Source organism: Dasypus novemcinctus, chromosome 9, assembly GCF_030445035.2.
Source record: "Dasypus novemcinctus isolate mDasNov1 chromosome 9, mDasNov1.1.hap2, whole genome shotgun sequence".
NCBI lineage: Eukaryota > Metazoa > Chordata > Mammalia > Cingulata > Dasypodidae > Dasypus > Dasypus novemcinctus.
In genome coordinates this window covers 49,401,697-49,410,841 of record NC_080681.1, presented here as the reverse complement: position 1 = coordinate 49,410,841, position 9,145 = coordinate 49,401,697, and the positions used below count along the sequence as shown (strand labels likewise).

At 43.2% G+C, this 9,145-nt stretch overlaps 2 pseudogenes; one reads left to right on the top strand and one right to left on the bottom strand.

Moving 5' to 3' along the window:
* Nucleotides 1-1,815: 1,815 nt before the first annotated feature.
* On the top strand, nt 1,816-2,600 carry LOC101421058 (inhibitor of growth protein 5 pseudogene; annotated as a pseudogene).
* Nucleotides 2,601-3,770: 1,170 nt separating this feature from the next.
* On the bottom strand, nt 3,771-5,530 carry LOC101419608 (R3H domain-containing protein 2 pseudogene; annotated as a pseudogene).
* Between the last annotated feature and the right edge of the window lie 3,615 nt (nt 5,531-9,145).

The window sequence follows — 9,145 nt, the reverse complement described above, 5'->3', positions numbered from 1 at the left end:
AATTGTATTTTTTCCTGATGTAGGAACAGGTGAATAAGTCCAGACCTTTATTAGGATATGCTGTATATGATGGTTTAGGATGGTTAACAGCTGATTCTGTCACCCTAGATTGCATTGCCCCTGTCAGCATGGAATGATAAGACAGAATCTGTGATATGGAGTGGTTACCCCCAGAGTTGCATAATTTTGCTATCAAACTAGAAAATAATGGTCTTTCCAGTGGAAGATCTCTTGCCACTCATTTGCTGGGGCCTACCAGTCCCCTAAAGGATTGCTATGGACTTGAGGGCAAAACAGGTGGCTGTATTTGCCCTATAACTAGACCAGATGATGTCCCTACCACCCTATACAATTCATTACCCCATATTCCTAATATTTGGGAAATGACCAAGGTTAGATATAGAGTATAGCATGCCCCCTATGGTCCTATGGTTAGCTGTTTTTTGTGCCAGGTGGTGCTGCAATTGTCACTGAAAAACACGTGATTGCAATCACACTGCTTAGGCCCTTAATGATACCAAAGTAGCAATGTTCTTACTAAAATGAAGAAACTGTCCAACTACAAAAGGCAGTTTTACAAAACAGAATGGCTTTAGTTATTCTTACTATGGCACAAGTTGGGACCTGTGCCCTCATTAATGATCAGTGTTGTGTGTATATTCCTGATCACTCCCATACTATTTTATAAACTCTAAATCATATGCAAGAGCACATGTAGCACATTGATAAACTGGCTGCTGAGGACCTATCTGAATGGTTCAATTTCTTTCTTGGCCTGGCACCATGTTTTTATAGGTCCACTGTCCTTTGGTGGAGGACTCATGTTGTTTGTTCTGTTGTCTTTTACACTGCTGCTGTGGAGTATGGATGTAATGTTTGCCCTATGGTCACTGTAGGCTGCTGTATGGGGGTGAACTGTGGGGATCCAGGGCCTGGCTCTCCCTAAGCCCTTAGCATGTAGCTACCGTGTGACCTGGACATAAGCTAAGGGTTAATAACCCTCCCTGGAGAGGAAGGGATCCATAGATGATTTTGGAAGTCATGACCTCCTCAGAGGAGTATAACTTCATTTCTGCAATAACATCACCAGACCCCACATGGACCATCACGGGACCCAGCAGGAAGTCTGTTCTTATACCCTATGGAATGTCTTTGTTCTGAAAACCCTAATATCACCCTTCATTTCCTGTCTTATTGTGGAACACCACCTTCATTCTCTAGACTGCCACCACTGGATACTTTGTCTTTTCCATAAGTTCAAATAAAACTTATGTCTGACTCAGTACCAGGTGTGTTCTTTAGTCTTGCAGCCACCCCAACTTGTGCCCTTCAGGAGTTGGGTTGGAACAATGCTGCTGCCACCATTGTTGATACTGCTACTGCAACTAATTTCTTGCATGCTTTCTGGTGTCATTTTCTTCCCCAGGATCCTATAAAGTCACGATGAACAGAATTACATCTGGAAATTAGACAAAGATGTAATCTTATGTTATATACAACTGTAAATTGTATAATATTTCTTTTATTTCAGAGAGCCAAAGTAGTCTCTCAACAATAAAAGTATGAAATGCCCAAAGTCTTTACCCGAGTGAGGACAATTAGAATTGGCCCAGCAGTCTTGCCATACTTGTTTTTGCCATTATAATAACAAATGGGGGGAAAAAACCTGCTGGTGTCATTGAGTTAAAATGTAATGCTTTGGTGTGAGTTGAAATGTGGTTGGGAAGAGGGACCACCACATAAGGTAAAACCTTATTTTAAATAAACAGACTCAGTGTTGCCCATGTGCAAAGACCAGCACAGCCTTGAAGGAAGATGGTGACCACCACGTACTTGGCATACTACCTGGACAGTACCAAGAACTTTCCCTGTGAACTTCAGAGGAACTTCCAGATGATGCAAGAGCTGGATCTGAGAACAGAAGATAAGAAGGCAGGAGATTGGCATCCTGGCTGCCTAGTACATCTCAACTGAGGAGACTCTTTCTCCAGAAACCAGTGTGTGGACACCTTCGGAAGATCCAGAGCATCTACAGTGGATGCAAGAAGTACAGTAACAACAAGGTACAGCTGGCCATGCAGACCTATGAGATGGTAGATAAGTGCATTGAAAGCTTGATGCAAATCTAGTGCACTTCAAAGCAGATCTGAAGGATAAGGTGGAGGGCAATGACTATGAAAGTTCTGGAGGATGAGGGTCAAGAAAAGGTCAGGGTCAGAAAGAAAAAAGAGGCTGTCAAGGTCAAGGCAGGAGAACATTAGAAGAAGATACTCCAAAGAAAAAGAGGTGTACAGGATGGTAGGAATTCACCAACACAGTCCTGTTTGTGCATGCTTCTGATGTGCTAGACATGCTGGTGGACTCCAGCGAGTCCACCTACTGCCAGCGCTACCAGGTGTCCTAAGGGAAGATGGTTGGATACAACAACCCAGACTGTCCAGATCAAGTGGTTCCACTTTGCTTGTGTGGATTTGACCACAAAACTGAAAGGAAAATGGTTCTGTCCAAGGTGTGTCCAGGAAGTGGAAGAAGGAAGGAAGTTTTTGTTTGCCCTGGATCATGTTGCAATATTTTATCTTTTTTTTTTATTGACTTTGTAATAATATTACATTAAAAATATATATATAACAATATTTTATCTTCATCCTAAAACTATCATATTTCTATTGATATTTAATAACTCACTGGCCAGTTGTAATTCTTGATATTTCAGAAAAAACCAATAAACTTACTGAAGCCTGTTTTGCACAGAGGATGCTCTCATGGAAACTTGCCACTGTGACTTTTTTCCCATAACACTTTTTTTTGGCAGAAGATATTTTTTTTTATTGTTAGAAACAAAACCCACCTTCTTCAAATAACTCCCCCAAATAAACAAAAAAAACCCCACAGATTAAATAAAATTTACAATGAATATACCCAACAAGTTTTCAGGGGGGGTGAGGGGGACCCAAGTTTTAACTCTTTGGGGTGTGGGAGACAAGATGAGGGAAGTCAGAAGAAAGGAAGATTAATTTCGTTTTTCTTAATTCTGTCCATATAAATATACTCATGAAGACCAAAAAAGAAAAGTTTGCTTAGGATAGCATGGGAATAGAATAGGGGGGTGTGGGACCCTCCCAAGTCTACCCAGTGAAAAAATTATGAAACAAATTAATTTCATGGTGAGAAAAGAGATAAAAAATGATAGGAGAGGAGGGAAAGGAGAGGGAAGCAGAGAGAAACCAATGGGACAAAGAGAGGGGACGATGGCCTCTGAGGAGTCCAGTGCCAGTTTGAGTGTTGTGTTTTCATTTTCATTCCTACTACCTTAGGTTTCAGTTTGGCATCTCTCTCCCTACCTTCTGTCTCTGTCAATTCTTGTCTGGTCCCTTGCTCCCACTTGTCCTTGGCCTGCCCCTACTGTGCCGGTTCCTTTCCCTCCTCCACTTATTGGGAGCTGGCTCGCTCCAGGATCCTCAGGTCATAATTCTTTTTGTCCACTCGACGTTTGAAGAAGTGACTCATGGAGTTGTTGAGAAGGAAGGCATTTTGGGCAGCCAGGGGGCTGGGGAACGCCGCATGGCAGCCGTTCTTGGCAGTCCCATTGTTGTCCCCTCTCCCCCTGCCCCCGGCCCCTCCCAGGCAGCCCCTGAGCATCATTAAGCCACTGGACCTTGGCACCAAACACGGCAAGTGGGGTGAAGACTTCGTCGACCTCGGTGCAGGTGATGCCTTCAGGGAGATCTGTCACCTCCAGCACATATCCCAAGATGACTGCCGTCCCCAGGTCAGTGGAGGCAGATTTGAGTGCTTGTCTCTGGGACTTAGTAAGAAGGCAGTGGGGTGTACTGAACCACCATTTGGTCCTTCATGCTGCATCTCTGGTTGCTGAGAAGGCTCTGGTTCTGTGGCTGCTGGAACCTAGTCATGCCTTGGTAAGCTGTCTGCCACTGGTTAGGCATCATGGGCTATAAACCAGGCTGCTGGGATGGTTGAGGTAGCCGCTGACCACCCTGGGAGCTCTAGGCCACCAGGTGAGAGAGAGGTCATTATTGCTGGTTGGAATTAGGATACTGTCCAGAAGAACAGTAAGAAACCTGGATCTGTTGAGGGGCTGCATGTAGCCCTGGCATGAGTAACTGGTACATGCTGGAGGTACAATATTTGAAGGCAGGAAGGGGCTGTTCCATAGAAGCCCTGATGAAGCTAGTCTGCTGCCCCTGGCAGATAATTGGGGGTTGGAACAGAGCTGAGGATGGGTCAACTGCTTCAGCAGAACCCTGACAGCTAAGGTTCATTAGTCCAAAAGAGTTGCTGAGGTTATCTGCCTGTGAGATCATGTGATTATTCAAGGATGGCTGTTGCTGAGGCATGAGTGGAAGAGCAGGAAGCTGTTGCTGCTCGGTGGTACAAGGGAGAAGGTGCTGGACAGACTGGGATGAGGTGACCTGGTGGCACACTTCTGGGGCACCTAGTGCCATACTGGCCTAGAGGTCCTTCCTGCACTACCTACTTTACTGCTCCCAATCCTGTCCCCCCCAGTGAGACTAGAGATTCTGCTGAAGCTGCTGGCTTTGGTGACAGCAGGCCACATGCTCTGGACAGAGCTGCCAGAGCCTGCACTGCCCCAGGGCTGTGGCTTCTGGGATTGGAGTTCGATGTCTGTGCTGCTCTGGTGGCTGATTTAGGCACAGCTCAGCCCTTGGTGTTCCCTTTGGTTACCATCTTGGTCCATACTGGCACTGTGTCTCTTAAGGATGAATCTCTGATGAAATTCTGTGTTCTTCTCATCCTTTATGTGTTCTGAAAACCTCTGTGCAGGGATTCTTGTACTACTGGTTTTGTTGATGATGACTGCTTTTCCAGTTAGATCAACAGTGTGGTCCTTCCCCAAATAGGCAGCTACTTGGTGTACACTCGTATCCAGTGATACGAGGTCATTTGAAGGAACTTCTTGAATTGGTTATTGTTGTCATTAACAAATTCCAGAATCTCCTGTCTAATTTTAGCAGCATCATTCTGTTCTTTGGGTTTTTTGTTTTGTTTACCCAGCATATTTATAAGAAATACATGTCTATTTCAGTGGAATCTAAATTCTTGGCTGAAGTCCCTGAACAGCATCTTTCTTGGGACCTTCTCTTTGTTTTTGTCCTTGTCTTCCTTTTCAGAGACATCCTTTGTGGACTTTTCCTTTTCCTTGTCAGAAGGGCAAGTGACATGCAATTGAATTATATCCTGGATTTCTAGTGGTCCATCAGCAAATGGGGTAGAGGACTCCTCACACACTGCCAGGCTGTACACCAACTTCAGCTTGGAATTAGACTTGGCTCATTTCCTAGCATGACCACAGATGTCTGCCTCTTGTCAAAAATGAACTCATAATCCTGTGCCTCCTGACACAAACTGATACCTTCACCCTCCTTCTCAATTTCTTCCTTCTTTGGAGTCTTAGATATATACTTGTTTTTGTTTGCAGATTTTTCCAACATTTTTTTTCTGATGCTTTCATTGTTTCCACAATCTCCTGAGAAGTGTTACTGTTAGACATCTTCTTAAATAGAAAGTAGCCTCTATGGACTCCTGAGTAAATGCTCAGCCTCCCTGAGTCCAATGCTGGAATGGCATCACATAAAAGAAATAAGCCTGGCTAGGGCCTTAGCGAGGAGGGTGCCTGCATCTGGGCTCATCAGCTACCCGGGCCACCAGCCTCTCTCCTGCTGCTCAGCACCAACAGCCGGTGGTTACATCTTTGTGGAAAGGGATCAGTAAGTACAGTATTTTTGATGAGACAATGAATGATGACTCTTTAGAAGCTAATTTAATATTTATGCTTTATCTTTGAACAGGTAGTGCCTAATGATATCACTGGAAGAAAAGATGTGCTTGTTGATATAGGATTTTGATGGATGATCATTTTGATTGTCATCTGAATTCTTCTTGCTAATTTCACAGGAACATTGATAGACTTCTGAATCTTAAGCATTGTGTTTAAAATATGAAGATATCCTTCGGCTTTTTGCTGAGTAATACCCCACGAATTGTTTTTTTATGTCTCTGTGCTTATCTGTTTCTAGTGTTTACTTTTGCTGGTTAAAATAACATCACTAAAATAATATGCATACAGCTTTGGGAAAAACAGAAAACATGAGCTGAATAGGAAAATTCCCTAGAACACTGGCACATGCTTGAATGCTTCTCCTGGTTGTCACACTGCCTGAGAGTGGAAACGACATTTTAGAATAGCTGTTGGCTTGAAAAAGAATGTCCTGTTGGTCCTGGTTCAGTCTGGGAGCTATGGTTGGAACTTGCACATTCTGGAACAATTCCAAGGATTGCTTTGGAAGACTTGGCTGCCTTCATTCTGACTTAAGGGTTTAGTCTCAAACCAGACTTCCTTCCATGCCTGCCCACAATCAAGACTGATGCTGGAAAGTGGCTGTGGGACCGACTCCCTTTTGCTCATTGGAGGAGGGGCTTGGTGGAGCCATTGGAGGGGCCTGGGCTCAACCCAGACGTTTATCACACTTGCAGCTTTATCTGAGCCCAGGGCTTTGAATTCTTCATAGCGGTGGATTTTCCTTGCAAGGGAAGAAATATTTTGTTCAGACAAGGCATAGAAACATTTTCCTCACTCTCAGTGCTACATTATGAGAGTCGGTGATGTGAAAATAAATAAACAAACAAACAAACAAATGAATGAAAGCACAGCCCTCTAGTTATCCTATAGGTAAAAACATGCTGCATAAAGTTTCCTTAATTGAGCCCCACAAACCTGGGATGTCACGGGTGGGGCTGCTGACTGTGATGCAGATGCTGAACCGAAGCTGAAGCCTGTCTTCTGACCGCGCTCAGGCACACACAGCTCCTGGCCCCACTTGGCCAAGGACGGCAGCCTGGTGGAGGCCAGGGCACCGGTGTCATCCATTCTGCCAAGAAGCAGAAGCCCAGGTTTGCTGGGTGGGCCGGTTCTCACTCTCAGTCTCCCTGGCAGCCCCTTTCAGGGACTGTTTTGAGCAATAGTGTTGTCCAGCGAGCAGCTGCCCGTGGGGATGAGGCCTTTTGGGTGTTGAGAAAAGCACGGAGGGACATTTACCTCGGAAAGCAGTGACTCAAAAGCCTCCCCGAATTTTAGTGAGTGATTGGTCGTCATTACCTGTACTGAGGGGAATTTTCAAACAAAGTGACACCTAAGAAAAATGTTCTCATTCAGGAAAGACTTCTAAGAAACCTCTTTCTTCATTACATAGATATCTTGCGGTGTTGAGCTTTACCACATTTCATCCAAAAAGATGCAGCTTTAGCATGAATGTTATATTTTCTTTTCAAGGAATTATGATCTATGTTCCCTTTGTAAATGAAAGATAATTTTGAAAATCTTTTTATTAAATAATGTAAAGATGTCTATTTGTATTTTTAGATCATGTTATAGATTATAGATATGTTGTTGAAAAAAGTATTTTTGGAACAAAATAAATAAATAAAAGTCTTAATAAATAAGTCTTATTTAGTGTTACCTTCAATTTTTGTTTTGTTTAAGAGCTGAGATTATACCCATGGGGTTAACATGAGTTTTTTGAATCTAGCAGGCTAGTGTGGGACTTCAGAAAAAGGGGTCCAATAAAATGATTCCTACGATCATCTCTTTCGGTGTCCATAGCATCACTGGTGGTCTTGCATATAAATGCATAATCCAGTTTTTGTTTCCAAGGTAGTAGCCTAAATAACCATTGCTGAGCTCATGGTTTTCCTGGAGACTTAGGCCTTAGCAGAATAAGCCTCTTTTCCCTGCTTTTAGAGTCTACCATGGTAACTACTTGCAATTCTTGGTATGGACTTTCAATGAAAAACTCCTTAGAGATGAAGCTACCTCATCTTACACAAATATACACACTCACAATTTCCTAAGACAGAGTACCAGAGAAGGTGGGACAGGGGCAGTTTCTGCCTTAACCCTTTGAAGTTTCTAATGTTTTAGGGAAGACTGCTTAACTTCAATTCATTCATTCATTTACATATTTAACAAATATTGATTGTCTTCAATGCACTGTGTACTGTTCTAGGTACAGCAGCTGGAGGGGTATAAGATGAAGTACATGCAGTGTAATGAGGTAGGCAAATAATAAACAAGTAAAAATAAATCATATAAATTCAGATAGAAGCAAATCCTCCCTGCAAAGTAGGATAAGGGATAGAATTAAGGACTTGTGAGAGGAATGGTCCAAGAAAACTCCACTGAAGAGGTGATATTTGGGCAACTGTGGCTGAAATGAGGGAACAAGCTATGCAAAGATCTGGGATAAGAGCATTCCAGGCATAGGGGACGCCAAGTGTAAAGGTGTGTGAAAGGAACAAGCTTGCCGTTTGTGGACCAGCAAAGAACAAGTATGGCTGGAGGGGAGTGGCTACTGGGTGCAGACTAGAGTGTGCTGGGGGAGGACTGGAGAAGGAGGTACAAGGAGAATGTTAGGCTTTCTTAACACTCCAGGAGAAATTATGGTGGCAGTAGTCATGGATGCAATAAAAAGTTGTTCAGATTTAGAAAATACTTCAGAGTCAAAATATTTTACAAGGTATGATGAGAGATGGAGGAATGGTGGTGCCATTAACTGAGATAAGATAGGATATGGGGGAGGGTCCTTTTTTCACAAAGGGCATGAGAGGTTTTGCTTTGACCATGCAAAGTTTCAGCTGCTTGTTTGATATCTAAGTGGAGATGACAAGGAGGCTTTAGCTATTTGAGCCTGGAGTGCTGGGGGAGAATGCTGGCACTGGTGATATAAATTCAGGAACCATCTCCCTATTGATGGTATGTATGGTCTGGACATGATTGTGAGATGAAGATGAAAAGGAGTCTAGGAATTGAACCCCAGCACCCTAACAGCGGTCTGGAGGAAGAGCAGACACCATCAAGGAGATTTGCATTGTAAAGTTTGACGTCTAATCATGTCAATAAACATTCAGAAATCCATTATAACTCGACTCTGAACTTTAAGCTATCATGGATAGAGGGGACTCATTCTCTACAACTCCTTACTAAAGTGATTACAGAAGGAAGTAAACTTTCCAAAGCAGATGGAGTAAATGTAAGAAGATCAAATGCACAATCAAAACAACCCTCCCTCCTATTCCTGAAAAAAAAAACACTTAAACTTAACTTTTCATT